The sequence below is a fragment of the Saimiri boliviensis genome, chromosome 9 (genome assembly GCF_048565385.1).
Source record: "Saimiri boliviensis isolate mSaiBol1 chromosome 9, mSaiBol1.pri, whole genome shotgun sequence".
NCBI lineage: Eukaryota > Metazoa > Chordata > Mammalia > Primates > Cebidae > Saimiri > Saimiri boliviensis.
Genome location: NC_133457.1, coordinates 30,595,231 through 30,611,032, shown reverse-complemented (window position 1 = coordinate 30,611,032; position 15,802 = coordinate 30,595,231). Strand labels below are relative to the sequence as shown.

The window sequence follows — 15,802 nt, the reverse complement described above, 5'->3', positions numbered from 1 at the left end:
CTACACTCAAGACCGCCCTGCCCTGCCTCACCCTGTTTGCTCTGGCTAATAATCAATCAACCTGCTCTTCCTTGACAAGGGGTTAATCATCACCTGAGGGAACACACACCCACAAACCTGACTTCCAGAATTCTCCAGAAAGGATCCCATCAAGGAGCTGGTCCCGCATTCACAAAACATAAACGTGTCAGCCTCTGAACTCACTTCTTTCGGCCAAAACAAGGTGTTTCACTCGGAGCCCTTGTTTATGTGCTGTCCCTTCACATACACACCTAGACTGACCACTCGAGTGACAAAGGCCCACAACGGCACCTGACGTGTCCTCAAAACCACTCCACAAGGTTCACGTTTGTGGTATTTGCTCTTCTCATTCTATGCAGCACACACACAGGGGAAGAAAATGTGGAACTCATGGGAAGGAAAGAGAGATCTAAAGAGAAACTTCAACTGTCAGGAAACTCCAGCTATTGACGGAGGTGAGACCATCTGTCCCGTGACCCTTAACTGAAAGTTTCAAGGCAAGGAAATTAAGCCACCCTGGGAATTGCATCACCGAAAGCCCTTGAAGACTGGTCTATGCAGGCACCTCAGCTCCTCATCCCTGCAGAGCTTTCTGCGGGGTGTAGCGGGGAGGAGTGCTCAGCAGTGTGTAGGAGTTAACTTGTCATCAGCCGGAGAATGGTGGGCAGAGAAGGACAGGGGAGAGGGGCCCTTTGCGAGTTGCAGGAACCCCTCAGAGTGGCTGGGGTCCAGCTCAGAGCAGCTACAGAAAGCTGACGCACAACCTCAGGATCCACACAGGTCCCAGAGTCAGGGTGCTTAAAGGAGAGGGATGCAAGGGCTTCTTGGTGCCCCATCCCTGCAGGACACCCTGGAAAACCCCCAAGATGCACGAGCCCCACCTGCCTACTCACAAAGACCTAATGGTGTGGGAGATGGAGGCACTCCCTTTCCCTCCTGAGGCCTGCCCACACCTACTCCATCCCTGTCAAACTGCAGCGGGTATCCGACTCTTATGTTCCGGGTAAGCGAGAAAGAAAAATAGGCAGCGTGGGAAACACTGCCAGCGCGGCTTGTACTGGTCTGACAGAGAAGCACCGAGACTAAGCGCAAGGTTACTCCTTTCATTTCCTCAAAGGAGTATGTTCTGTCCCATTTCTCTTGCAACAAGAGCCTCTCCACCTATCTTGTTATTCCATTTGGGGTAGAGACACAGACAAAGATCTCTTACCTTTAAAAAAAAAAAAAAAGACATGCAATCTCAGGGCTGGGGACTACTTTAGGGATGGCTGGGGTTGAGGGGACTAGAATGTACCCCCCTTCCCTAAAGAGGCAGCTGCTCTAGTACTGCCTTTGGGAATCATTAGGGCAGAATATTTGAAATTCCCCAATTTTCAACACTGACTCAATGTTTTAAACTGTATGCTGGTCCGACAACATCTGTTGGTTGGGTGTGACCCATGCCCCCTGTCTGTCACCAGGACAGAAGGGTGTGGTAGGGAGACAGTTTGCCTAGACTACGAAACTACTGGGCGTGTTGCTCTGCTTCCTGCTAAAGAGTGTGAAATTGCCAGAAATAATGCAGACTGTCAAATCTGACAGAGCCGAGTTTGAATCTTAGCTCTACTTTTACTAGCTGTAAGACCTCAAAGACTATTAACCTCTAGCTACAACTTTCACCTGCAAAATGAGCTGATAATACCCAACCCTAGAGACAATTGTCAGAATTAAAAGCCCGTGTGGGCCCGGCACAGTGGCTCACACCTGTGATCCCAGCACTTCGGGAGGCCAGGGTAGGTGGGATCCCCTGAGGTCAAGAGCGGGAGACCAGCCTGGCCAACATGGTGAAACCTCTTCTCTACCAAAAATACAAAAATTAGCCAGGCATGGTAGCAGGCATCTGTAATCCCAGCTACTGGGGAGGCTGAGGCAGGAGAAGCGATTGAACCCAGGAGGCAAAGTTTGCAGTGAGCCGAGATCACACCACTGCACTCCAGCCTGGGCAACAGAGCAAAAAACTGTCTCAAAACCAAACCAAACCAAAAAACAAAAACATATGTGAAGACTACCATGAACTCTTTTTTTTTTTAAGAGACAGAGTCCTGCCCTGTTGCCCAGGTTGGAGTGCAGCAGTGCAATCATATGCAGCCTGGAACTGCTTCACTCAAGCCCATCCACCCCACTGGCCCATTTTATTAGTACTATTTTCTTTTTGTAGAGATGGGGGAGTCTCGCTATGTTGCCCAGGATGGTCTTGAACTCTTGGCCTCAAGCAAACCTCCCTCCTCTCAGCCTCCCGAAGTGCTGGGATTACAGATGCGAGCCACCACACCCAGCCCATGAACTTTTTTTTGGCCAATGAACTCTTGATAAATGATACATTTCCTTCCCTATCTCCCTAAAGAAGTGATTTAAAGCAATCTTTAGATTTCTTTTTTTTTTTTTTTTTTTTTTTTGAGGCAGTATTTTGCTCTGTCACCCAGGCTGGAGTACAATGGTGTTATCACAGCTCATTGCAGCCTCGACCTCCCAGGCTCAAGGCTACAGGCATGTGCCACCATACCCAGCTAATTATTTTTATTTATTTATTTTTTTTCTGGAGTCAAGGTCTCACTATGTTGCCAGGCTGACTTCCTTATGTTTCAGTGTTTCCATCTATTAAAAACCAAAATTATCCTCTATCACCACTCTCCGCCTCACAGGATGGGATGAGGTGACGCAGATGAAAGCAAAGTGCTTACGAATCTAGAAGAATAACCGTCATCTTGATTGCCAACACCCTTTCCTATCATTTCTAGCCCAACAAAGGAACAATTAGCCCTTCTAATATGTTTATATCCTTAATAATGTAACGCAGGGTGAAATGGGCCACATTTGTGGTACGTCCTTAAAATGGCTATTAGCAATCAACTCTCCAGAGTCCAAATCTACCACCCTCCTACAGAGACGAGTATACATGAGGTCACTGTTGGTCACTAAAGGGCCTGGCAAGTTTTTCTCCTTCCATGTTTTAGGGGACCAGAGAGGAAACTGAGGTATAAAACAGTTACATAACAGCTGCATACTTTTTATTCATACCAAGAAAACAGAACCAGAAACCAAACAATTCTACCTCATTTAAGTACCACCATGAATTCGCCGTCGTATTTTCCCACAATATAAGGGGATTTTTGTTGGTTGTCTCATTATTTTCCCATCACAGCAGTGAAATTAGGACACGCTTCGGCATTTAGTTTAGTGAATCTAAAGATTCAGGTCTTAAAACATGACTCAAGAGCAAGGCCCAGGCTGAGGAGATTCATTGAACACTTCAACATTTAACTGTCACAGATTTCATCTATTTGACTTGTTTTATCTTGAAATCAAAAGGCATTAAATTCAGTTATACCGAAGCTACTAAAAAATGTGGATTTATCTTTCAGGAATATGCCTCCTCTTACTCCCTCTATTAACGGCAGTAGCTCCCTCTCAGAATCACTAATTTTCCAAATTACTAATCAAGCATGACAGAATGAGTAGAAATTATAGGCTAAATCTGGAGGAAAAAAATGAGCAAGCCTGATGAAGATACAGCTATTACTCCTTCCTTACCGTCTGTCAAACATGGTTCTTGAAAAAAAAAAAAAAGGCGTTAACACCATGTAGAACTTTTAGGAGTCAGTTCTTTGCTAAATATTTACATGTCATGATCCCTGAAGCAAATGAGGTAAAGATGAAAAAGGCAACACAACTCTGGTAAGATCTCTCTCAAGCAATAAGCAGCTGTCCACTCATCCTGTGCTTTGTTTTTACCATGTCAACTCTTCCAGAAGGGTACATAAATTCTACGCGTATACGGACACATGTGTTCACTACTCTCAACTCTATTTTTTAGTTTTTTTGTTTTTGTTTTTGTTTTTGTTTTTTGAGACGGAGTTTCGCTCTTGTTACCCAGGCTGGAGTGCAATGGCGCGATCTCGGCTCACCGCAACCTCCGCCTCCTGGGTTCAGGCAATTCTCCTGCCTCAGCCTCCTGAGTAGCTGGGATTACAGGCACGTGCCACCATGCCCAGCTAATTTTTTGTATCTTTAGTAGAGACGGGGTTTCACCATGTTGACCAGGATGGTCTCGATCTCTCGCCTCGTGATCCACCCGCCTTGGCCTCCCAAAGTGCTAGGATTACAGGCTTGAGCCACCACGCCCGGCTTCAACTCTATTTTTTGATGAGTGTAACTTGGAAAGGATTTGGGCAATTAGGAAAAACTGCTAACACGTTTTATACAATCCACCCGACTGGAGGCAATCAACCGCCAGGCTGGCTAATGCCCTTTGTATAAAAAAAAAGCTGACCTAGCATCCACCTGCATCAACTTGATCCACTCAGCTTTGTCACACTCAGCAAACATCCTCTGCCGTCTGAGCAAAAAAAAAAAAAAAAAAAATCGGCATCTCCAGTAGAGAGAGAAAAACTTTTTATGACAGTCTGGAGAAGCAGGCTTGACACCCAATTTACAAAGAACGAACGTCTGTGGAAGATCTTGCATCTAGACTCAGCTGCAGTGCCAAACCTACCTTACTAAAAACCTCCACAGGTGGTGGTGTTCCATTTAAAGGAACACACACACATACTGAACACACACAAATACCGAAACAACAGTGTAAGGACTTCCATACCCATCATCCAGCTTCAACTATTTTTACTTTAAGTTCTGGGATACGAGTGCACAACGTGCAGGTTCATTACACAGGTGTACATGTGCTGTGGTGGTTTGCTGCACCCATCAACCCGTCATCTAGGTTTTAAGCCTGGCATGCATTAGGTATTCGTCCTAATGCTCTCCTTCCCCTTTACCCCCTTTCTGACAGGCCCCAGGGTGTGATGTTCCCCTCCCTGTGTCCACGTGTTCTCTCCCGCTTCAACTATTAACAATCCATGGACAATCTCCCCTCATCTTGTTCCCCTCACTTCTCTGTTAGCATCTAAAACGGAGTAATTCTGCAGCAAAGCCCAAAGCTGTATTTCAACTTCAGTCTGTGTCTCTATAGGGGTTTTTAAAACCTTAATCATGAACCATTACCAAAAGCAACTAAACAGAACTATTATAATATCCTTGATACCATCAAATAATCAGTAATTTCCTTTACTTATTTACTTATTTTGAGATGGAGTCTCACTCTTTCTCCCAGGTTGGAGTGCAGTGGCCGGATCTCGGCTCACTGCAACCTCCGCCTCCCGGGTTCAAGCGATTCTCTTACCTCAGCCTCCCCAAGTAGCTGGGATTACAGGCCTCCGCCACCACACTCGGCGAATTTCCGTATTTTTAGTACAGGTGGGTTTCACCATGTTGGTCAGGCTGGTCTCGAACTCCTGCCCTCTGCCTCCTGAATACTCGCCTTGACCTCCCAAAGTGCTGGGATTACAGGCGTGAGCCACCACACTCGGCCATTGTCTCCGTTTTAAAATACATTTTTTCATCAAATCAGGATCCAACCAAGGTCCACACCTTGCATTACCATTCGTTTTGAAACTGCACACAGGTCCTCCTCCAATTCCAATAGCAGTCAGGCTGATCCCCACTGACAATTCCCAAATAACTATAATAACGCTCTTCTGGAGATACCACAACTAACCGCCGGCCTAAGAGCTTGTCAAATGTATACATATATGTTTATATTCATACACACGAAACCATTTCACTCGAGGCAGTAACAATCCTGAGAGCTAAACACTCGTTCCTGTGTCTTTGGCAATGCTTCGCGGTAGGGGTTATTTCTGGGATTTAAGCAACGCTTCCCCTTACCAGAATCATTTTGCGCAAGTGTAGCACCAAGCGGGAGCGGTTTCTCCCAGCTGAACCTTCCTCCGGAGGCCGGGTTCGTGCGCTCGCCTCCGGACTGCAGGAGGCGGCCCTGCCACCGCCTCGAGGCCACCTGGGCGGGTGGGAAAAGGAGCTTCAGCCGCTGGGTTCCTGGGGGCGGTCGCAGGTAATCTAGAGGGAATTTTGAGCCAGCCAGGAACCTACCGGGACGCCACGACCTAGGAAAACAAACCGCCCAGCAAAGCCCTGAGGCTTAATCCCAGTGCCCGGCGCGCGCGGGCGCGCCGCCCCCAACGCCCGAGGCCAGGCGCGGGGATGCAAAGTCGGCCCCAAAGAATGCCCCCGCGCGCGTGTGTGCGTGTGCTTGACTGTTCACCGATGGGCGCCGGGAAAGAGCGAAGTTGCATACACTCATTTCCATAACCTCGCTGGGTTTGTCATGTTTAAAAACCGTTTCCCCTCGAGAGAGGGTGGCGAGGGTCTGGGTGCGGGACACGCCCATTAACCGGACCCCAGCCCTCAAACCCACGACAGACCCCAGCTACTAAGGCTCCGCGGTCACCCCGACCCCGACGCGGGCAGGCTCGGGCGTTTGCGCCCCGCTCCTGGATCTCGTTAGTAGCAGAGAATCCCAGCCCCCGAGTTCCTGCAAGGGAAGCTCCTGTCCCTCCCAGACGCGCCCCGCCGGGCAGGTCGTGAGCGGCGCGGGGACCGTTGCCTGAACCGCGGCGGGAACGGCGGTGGCGAACACCCCGGGCGCCCTCCACCCGCGCCCGCACTCACCCGAAGATCGATGGCCGCCGGCTCCGCAAGATCGAGGCCCCGGCACCTGTAGCGCGGGTGCCCAGGTGACTGCCCGAGGGAGGGGCGAGGGCTCAGCACGCCCGCCTGGTCCCGCCCCGCCCCGCCCCGCCGTGCCCCGCCCCGCCGCGCCCCGCCGCGCCCCGCCGCGCCCCGCGCGCTCCCGGGAGGGGCGGGTAAGCAAGGCCTTGGGACCCCGCGGCGACCCCGCTGTGGCTCAACGGGCTCCCGACCAGGAAATGCGGGCGTCGGAGCTCCGCAGCCTTTGAGTGCGCGCGCCCCGTCCGGCCGGACGAAACGGGCTGGAGGGCGCCGCCTGCCGGCGGGACAGAGAAATATCATGGAAACTGCCTCCCCCGGCCGGTTAGGAGGGGCTGGGTTGAGGGTGGCAGAGGAACGCCTCAGGGGTCGCAGTGCCGGAGCCGCTGGGGACTTAGTGCGACCCCATTGTTCCTGCCACGTCTTGAGGATCCAGCCCCTGTCCTAGGAGGTCCCTATCTCCCCAGCAGCAGGGGGCCCCTGGGTCAAGGACCTTGCAGAGGTCGGCGTCCTCCCCTTACCTCTGCAAACTTAGACCTGGTAGTTGTCTCCAGTTAACAGTATACACAGGGTGGCCGGGCGCGGTGGCTCTTGCCTCTAATTCCACCACTTTGGGAGGCTGAGGCGGGCAGATCGGCCGAGGTTGGGAGTTCGAGACCAGCCTGGCCAACATGGTGAAACCTCATTTCTACTGAAAATATAAAAATTAGCTGGGCATAGTGACACGTGCTTGTAATCTCAGCTACTCGAGAGACTGAGACATGAGAATCGCTTGAACCGGGAGGCGCAGGTTACAGTGAGCTGAGATCATGCCCACTGCACTCCAGCCTGGATGACAAGAGCAAGACTCTATCTCAAAAAAAAAAAAAAAAGTATACACAGGGTGACAGAACTTGAAACTTGTATGCTTCTAAGCAACTGTCTGCAGTGTAGTATGAATTCAGATCTTTAAATAAACATCTACAAATATTAAATAACATACATATTGCATTGCCTTTTTTGTGTCAACAGTGCTAATTTGTTGTAGTCATTCAACAAATATTTTTTTGAGCACCTACAACTTGCCAGTCATTTAAACATTTAAAATATTGAACAATTAGGTTGGGTGCAGTGGCTCAGGCCTGTAATCCCAGCACTTTGGGAGGCCAAGGCTGGTGGATCACTTGAAGTCATAAGTTCGAGACCAGCCTGGCCAACATGGTGAAACCCATCTTTACTAAAAATACACATATTAGCTGGACATGATGGCACATGCCTGTAGTCCCAGTTACTTGTGAGGCTGAGGCAGGAGACTTGAACCCAGGAGGCAGAGGTTGCAGTGAGCCAAGATCTCACCATTGTACTCCAGCCTGGGCGACAGAGCAAGACTCCATCTCAATAAAATAAAATATCGTATAAATTCTTCCTTCTCCTCTTCATGCAGAGCCTTGAACAAGGGAAGTGTTCTGGGCCTCTCAGCCTCTCTTGAGTATCATACCAGTGCGAGATTAGAGATAACCAGTTCCACACACGTTTGTGTCTCTCCACAATGTCAGTCATGTTTTTTATGTTATTTCAATCACAAAATCCAGGAGCTACGTGAAGTTTCCAAAGGGGCAATTCTCCTTAGTCCTTCCCATTCACTCTGTAGTCAGAGCACATAGTTCAAGCCACTCCATAAGTCAGTAACTATCGCAAACCATACATACTAGCATACTTAATCAATATATCAATGTCATAGATTCAACATTCCACAACAAACAAAGTAATATTTAACATCAAGAGGAAAAAGAGGAGAAAGGGTTAATGAACCAGTCCGAAGGGAGTGACGAAGACAAAGGACTCCTGGTCTGGGGCTGGGGGTCCATCGTTCTGGAAAGGAAGAGCCTTTGATGTGGCAAGAGCTTTCAGTGGCAAATTCTGAGTTCTTATCACAAGTGACTGCAAGACGGTGTTAGTGAAAGTGGCAATTTCCAGTCGCTAAAGGAATTGGCTCTTTTACAGTCACGGGGACCTCTGGTGAGAACTGATAGTGAATGAATGTGCTTGTTTGTGTTCTTTTTAAAAATTTGTTCATTCAGGAAAACATCTTTGTTAGCAAAGTACCTATGAAATAGAAAATGGAGGGTTTTTCTAAGATGGAATTACTTATGTCGGGGGGTGATTTATACACTGAGAGTCTGGACTAGCCTTGCAAGGCATTCAGTAATTGCCCATAGGTGAAGAGAAAGGACTGTAGAGGGGCGAGAACAGACTATGAGGGGACCAGCCTTCGTTGTAGACCAGGTGAGAGAGGAGATGACGTCTTGAACTAAGGCAGTAGTAGCAGAATCTAAGGGAAGTCGGTAGATTCTAGTAATCCTGGGAACTTGAATAGATAGAACTTGGTAATTGATAGATGTGAGGAAGAGGAAGTGGGAGATGAAGCTCTCAAGTGAACAAGCGATCTGCCACGGGAGGATTTTGGTATACTCTTTTTTTTTTTTTTTTAAGAGATGAGGTTTCAGGCCGGGCGCGGTGGCTCAAGCCTGTAATCCCAGCACTTTGGGAGGCCGAGGCGGGTGGATCACGAGGTCAAGAGATCGAGACCATCCTGGTCAACATGGTGAAACCCCGTCTCTACTAAAAATACAAAAATTAGCTGGGCATGGTGGTGCGTGCCTGTAATCCCAACTACTCAGGAGGCTGAGGCAGGAGAATTGCTTGAACCCAGGAGGCGGAGGTTGCGGTGAGCCGAGATTGCGCCATTGCACTCCAGCCTGGGTAACAAGAGCGAAACTCTGTCTCAAAAAAAAAAAAAAAAAAAAAAAAAAGAGATGAGGTTTCTAACTTGTAGCTTCAAGTGATCCTCTTACCTCAATCTGGTATGGTCCTTTTTTTTCTTTTTCTTTTGAGACAGTGTCTAGCTCTGTTTCCCAGGCTGGAGTGCAGTGGCATGATCAGGGCTCACTGCAGTCTCCATGTCCTGGGTTCAAGCGAGCCACTGTGTGGAAATATGCTGCCTGGAAATTAATACATGAAAATTCTGAGATGGGTCAGGCCAGTTCATTTCCGTCATAAAGAGCCACAGTGATCTCTTAATCAAGTTAAACTAGCTTTCCCCATATGTTATGTTTAACCCTTTAAGTCCAGTTACTGCAATGATGTTTGAGAGTTTCTTTTTTTTTTAAAGATGGGGTTTCACCATGGTGGCCAGGTTGGTCTTGAACTCCTGACCTCAGGTGATCCACCCACCTCGGCCTCCCAAAGTGCTAGGGAGAGTTTCATGTGTTTCTCCTCTTGAAGATTATAGACATGAGCCACCATGCCCGGCTGAGCCTGGTGTAGTCTTAACAATTCTTCCCACTAACTCCATCTATCTACCATCTAATAGTAAAATAAAATTAAATGAAACTAAATAGTTTCATTTAATTCAGCAAACATTTCTGCATTCTTACTGTGTGCTGAGAGCTGTATGGGAGATGTAGGGAAGGGAAAAGAGGAACATGCAATTGTAAACACACTAAGCTCTCATTAATTGTGATGGGAGAGGCATTTTATATAGATCACTCATAACCCTCATAGCATCCCTGCAAAGTAGATATTATTTTATATTTTATAGATGACGAAACAGATTTGGAGAGGTTATGGAACCTGCCTGAGGTCTGAGATGGAAGTCAAGTCCAATTTTTGATTCTAATGCTTGTGGTCTGTCCCTTACACAGTCCTGAAAATGCAGGTAAAGAAACTCCAAAGAAACTTCTATTCATTTCAGCTGTTTTTCTGAGATTCGTACTGAGGCTGAAAAGCATAGTTTGACGATCCCAAGCTAATGCTGATATGCTGCCTGGAAATCAATACATGAAAATTCTGAGATGGGTTCACTGTTTCCGTCACAAAAAGCCACAGTCATCTTTTAATCAAGTTAAACTGTCTTTCCTCATATGGTATGTTTAACCCTTTAAGTCCGGTTATTGGAATGAGGTTTGAGAGTTTTATGTGTTTCTTCTCTGAGGACAGGACCATTATTGTTATAAGGCTAGCCGCAGGCAAGATATCTAGCATTTTCTCTTCCCTGATGTGATGTAAGTGGTTGTAGAAGATAACTACTTTGTCAAATATTTATATACCTGCATTTACTTATTTTTAAAATCTAGGCAAATATTTAGACAGTAAAATATATTCAAATGATAAGTTTATTTCAATGACATAGGTGAAATGTAGTGACAACATAAAATGTAATGTAGTGACAAAATTTTCCTCCTTAACGTTTTAAATTTTATTCTTTATTTATTTTTTATAGACAGGGTTTCACCATGTTGGCCAGGCTGGTCTTGAACCCCCGACCTCAGGTGATCCGCCTGCCTTGGCCTCCAAAGTGCTTGGATTACAGGCGTGAGCCACCGCGCCCGGCCTAACATTTTAAATTTTTTAATTTATTATTTATTTATTTATTTATTTATTTTTTTGAGGCTGAGTCTTACTCTGTTGCCCAGGCTGGAATACAGTGGCGTGATCTTGGCTCACTGCAACCTCTGTCTCCCAGGTTCAAGTGATTTTTGTGCCTCAGCCTCCCAAGTAGCTGGCTCTACAGGCATGAGCCACCACACCTGGATAATTTTTGTATTTTTAGTAGAGATGGGGTTTCACCATGTTAGCTAGGCTGGTCTCAAATTCCTGACCTCAGGTAATCCAGCTGCCTCAGCCTCCCAAAGTGCTGGGATTACAGGCCACTGTACCTAACCAACTTTTTTTTTTTTTTTTTTTTTTTTTTTTTGAGACGGAGTTTCACTCTTGTTATCCAGGCTGGAGTGCAATGGCACAATCTCGGCTCACCGCAACCTCCGCCTCCTGGGTTCAAGCAATTCTCCTGCCTCAGCCTCCCAAGTAGCTGGGATTACAGGCACTCACCACCGTGCCCAGCTAATTTTTGTATTTTTAGTAGAGACGGGGTTTCACCATGTTGACCAGGATGGTCTCGATCTCTTGACCTCGTGATCCACCCGCCTCGGCCTCCCAAAGTGCTGGGATTATAGGCTTGCGCCACCGCGCCCGGCCCCAACTTTTTTTAATTAAGGAAAATTTTAAACATGCAAAGAAAAAAAAAATTAGGATAGTATAAAGAGCTCCTGTGTTCCATTACCCAGCTTTAACAATGATTAACTCATGGTCAGTCTTGTTTCATCGATACCCCACCCACTTCCTCCCACACGTTTTGTTCTGAAGCAAATCCCGGATATCGTACTATTTCATCCATGAATAGTTCAGCATGTACCTCTAAACGATAAGACTCTTTAGGGATCAAGTGTTTTGTCAAGCATTTCCTGAGACTGATCTATGGAAAATTTGCAAAAAAAAAAAAAAAAAGGGCTCAACTGTTTTGCAGAAAACTGCACTTCTTGCAGGAGTGCAGATTGGAGGTGATGGTGAGGTCCACAGAGAGCCTCTGGGTGAAGGTATGACCAGTCTTCACAGCACCAGCACCCACTGAGGGAAAGTCAGTCCTACCTATCCTTTGCGAAAACCAGGACTTCAAACCTTGGACCACTCTCTTTGTTGTTAGCTTTCTCCGTGTTGATGAATCTGCAGAGGCTTCTTGTTGAGTCTCAGCTGGTGTTTTAATAACCCCAGCAGGAGAAGGTGGTAACTACCTTTTGCACCTGCAGTGTTAGCAATGGCCTTTCCTGAAGGTTAACTCGTTTAAATTAAGACCAGTAACAGGGCCATCAAGGAAATTAACTGACTGGAAATACCTTGAGGTAGAGTCTGGATACATAATTGTATCCCTACAGTACCTAGCATAGCACTTAGCCCATAGTAGATGCTCAGAAGATGGTTGTCGAATAAAGGAAGGGAGAAAAGAAGGAAGGTATAACTAATTGAAAGAATGCCAGTTTTAGAAATGGTTAAATATGACAATAAACAAGACAGCAAGAAAAATAAAATCTATGAAGAGTTAGAGGCAGAATAATGCCTCTCCTCCCAAAGATGTCCATTTTTGAATTCCCAGAACCTATGAATATGCTACCTTACCTGGCAAAAGGATTTGTGCAGATGTAAAAAAGTCAAGAATCTTGAGATGGGGAGATATCCTGGTTTGTGCAGATGGGGTCACTGTAACGGGGAGAATCCTTGTAAGTGAAAGAGAGAGGCAGGAAGTCTGAGGAGTGGTGAGGATGGAAGCAGAGGTGGGATTGACGCTTGTCCTGATTTTGAAGATGGAGGTAGGGGGCCATGAGCTAGAGGAGGCAGCAGCCTCTAGCATCTGGAAAAGGAAAGGAAAGAGATGCTCCTCTAGAGCCTCCAGAAGCCGATCTGGCTGACACCTTGATTTTAGCCCTGTGAAATGTATTTTAGACTTCCGACCTCCAGAACTATAAGATGATAAATTTGTGTGGTTTTAAGCCACATGTAGAAATTTGTTACAGCAGCCATAGGAAACTGACCTAGAGAATGTACACAATCTTGCCTTAGTTTTTTTTGCAAGGTATGTGATGAAGCCATTGTAAACCAAGGCATAGCAAACTCTATGTAAAGTGGCCGGGCACAGTGGCTCACCCCTGTAATCCCAGCACTTTGAGAGGCAGAGGTGGGCAGATTGCCCAAGGTCAGGAGTTCAAGACCAGTCTGGCCAACATAGTGAAACCCTGTCTCTACTGAAAATACAAGTATTAACCAGGCATGGTGGTGGATGCCTATGATTCCAGCTACTCAGGAGGCTGAGGCAGGAGAATTGCTTGAACCTGGGAGGCAGAGGTTGCAGTGAGCTGAGATCGCGCCATTGCACTCCAGCCTGGGGGACACAGCAAGACTCCATCTCAAAAAAAAAGAAGAGTCTAAAGAAAATGTTTAGAATATGTTCCTAAGGCAGTCCTGTTGTCTCTACAGTTGACACTGCACTATCGAGACACACGATACTGTGGCTGAGGCAGGAGAATTGCTTGAATCTGGGAGGCAGAAGTTGTGGTGAGCCAAGATTGCATCACTGCCCTCTAGCCTGGGTGACAGAGCGAGACTCTGTCTCAAAAAAAAAAAAAAAAAAAAAATTAAAAAAAGATCAAAAATAGAACACCTATAAGGGGCACTTCCCATGAATGGAGTCTGCAGGACTGGAAGTCGCTGTGGGTGTTAGTGAGTGAGTGGTGAGTGAATGTGAAGGCCTAGGACATCACCGTACACTACTGCTGTAGACGTTAGAAACACTGTATATTTCAGCTATGTTAAATTTATAAAGAACTATTTTTCTTTCTTTCTTTTTTTTTCTGAGATGGAGTCTCTGTAGCCCGGGCTGGAGTGCATTGGTGTGACCTTGGCTTACTGCAACCTCCGCCTCCCTGGTCCCAGTTCAAGCAATTCTACCTCAGCCTCCCCTCAGCTAGGATTACAGGCACAAGCCACCATGCCCGGCTAATTTTTGTATTTTTTAGTAGACACGGGATTTCACCAGGTTGGCCAGTCTGGTCTTGAACTCCTGACCTCGTGATCCACCCGACTCGGCCTCTCATAGTACTAGGATTACAGGCGTGAGCCACTGCGCACGGCCAATAACTATTTTTCTTAGTTCAATAATAAATTAACCTTAGCTTACTGTAGCTTTTATTTTATAAACAAAAAAATTTTAAGCATTTTTGACCCTCATAATAATACTGAGCTTAAAACACAAAGACTTGGACTACTGTACAAAAATATTTTCTTTCTTTATATCCTTATTCTGTAAGATTTTTTTCTCTTTTTATTTTTAATTGTTTAAACTTTTAAAGTTTTGTTTGATTAAAAATGAAGACACACGCATTTTAGCCTAGGCCTACCCGGGGCCCAGATCATGTGTCACTGTCTTCCACCTCCAAGTCCTGTCCCACTGGAAGGTCTTCAAAGGCAAAAACACCCATGGAGCTGTCATCTCCCATGATGAGAATGCCTTCTTCCAGAATACCCCCTGCAGGACCTGCCTGAGGCTGTTCTACAGTTAGAAAAAATATATGTAAGTAGCAAGGGTACAGTCTAAAACAATGATACTAAGTACAGGATAGCAAATACATAAACCAGAAACAACTAATTATCAAGTATTATGCACTATACACAACTGTATGTATTACACCTTTTTTTTTTTTTTTTTTTTTTGAGACAAAGTCTCGCTCTGTTGGCCAGGCTAGAGTGCAGTGGTGCTATCTCGGCTCACTGCAACCTCCGTCTCCCAGGTTCAAGCAATTCTGCCTGACTCAGTCTCCCAAGTAACTGGGATTACAGGCGCCCACCACCACTCCTGGCTAATTTTTGTAGTTTTAGTAGAGACGGGGTTTCACCATGTTGGCCAGGGTAGTCTCAAACTCCTGACCTCAGATGATCTGTCCACCTCGACCTCTCAAAGTGCTGGGATTACAGGCATGAACCACGGTGCCTGGCCTGTGTTACACTTTTATACAACTGGGAGCACGGTAGGTTTACACCAGCATCCCCACAAATACCTGAGTAATGCATTACACTACCACATTACAATGGCTATGACATCACTAGCCCATAGGAAATTATCAGCTCCATTAGAATCTTACGGGACCACCATTATGTGAGTTCCACCACTGACCAAAATGTCATTATACAGTGTGTGACTATAATTTTAAAAAGATGGTTAATAGCAAGTGTTCATGAGGACATGGACAAATTGGAACCCTCATTCATTGCCGTAAAAAGAACATGAATTTATTGTAAGAGTTTGAGTGGCCCCAAGACTTACTGGAAAAGCTGGAGAATCAGGCTTGAACGGTGGGAAGCGGCAAAGGAAACCACGCCGTGAGAGCCGAAGTCGTGAGGTGTTTAGCGAGGACCCCGGTGCTTCCCTCAGCAGTGTGGGCTTGAAACGGTGAAGGTCTCACGCCGCAGATGAAGGCAGCATTAGGCAGCAATTAATCAGGGGCTGCCTAAAGCGAAAGCCCCACATGCCTTACTATGAGTTTGCAGTTTCTTCATTAGTGAAATGAATACGGAAGACAACTACAAATAATGATGACACAAGGGATTTGGACAGTGTCCGTACGTGCCAGATGCAATGTAAGTGGTATTATTATTAAATGCAGCCATGATCTACAATCATATCTGTGTCTCAAACAACTAATCGCTGAGGTTGCCAGGCAATTATATTTGTCAGGCACGAGTTTACAGTGAGCAGATAAATCATCTACACCCCAGAGACCATCAAAGATTAGTCCCT

At 46.4% G+C, this 15,802-nt stretch overlaps 1 protein-coding gene across 10 annotated transcripts in view; it reads right to left on the bottom strand.

Moving 5' to 3' along the window:
* GPR160 (G protein-coupled receptor 160) overlaps positions 1-15,544 on the bottom strand; it is a 59,165-nt gene extending 43,621 nt beyond the window's left edge. For 5 of the 10 annotated variants that reach the window (XM_074405649.1, XM_074405647.1, XM_074405652.1 and 2 more), the window contains exons 1-2: positions 6,583-6,672; positions 5,782-5,911 (exon numbers count right to left, since the gene is read on the bottom strand). The gene's annotated coding sequence lies outside the window, so the exon portion shown is untranslated. The other 5 variants (XM_074405654.1, XM_074405648.1, XM_074405653.1 and 2 more) reach the window with 5 other exon arrangements.
* Positions 15,545-15,802: the final 258 nt, after the last annotated feature.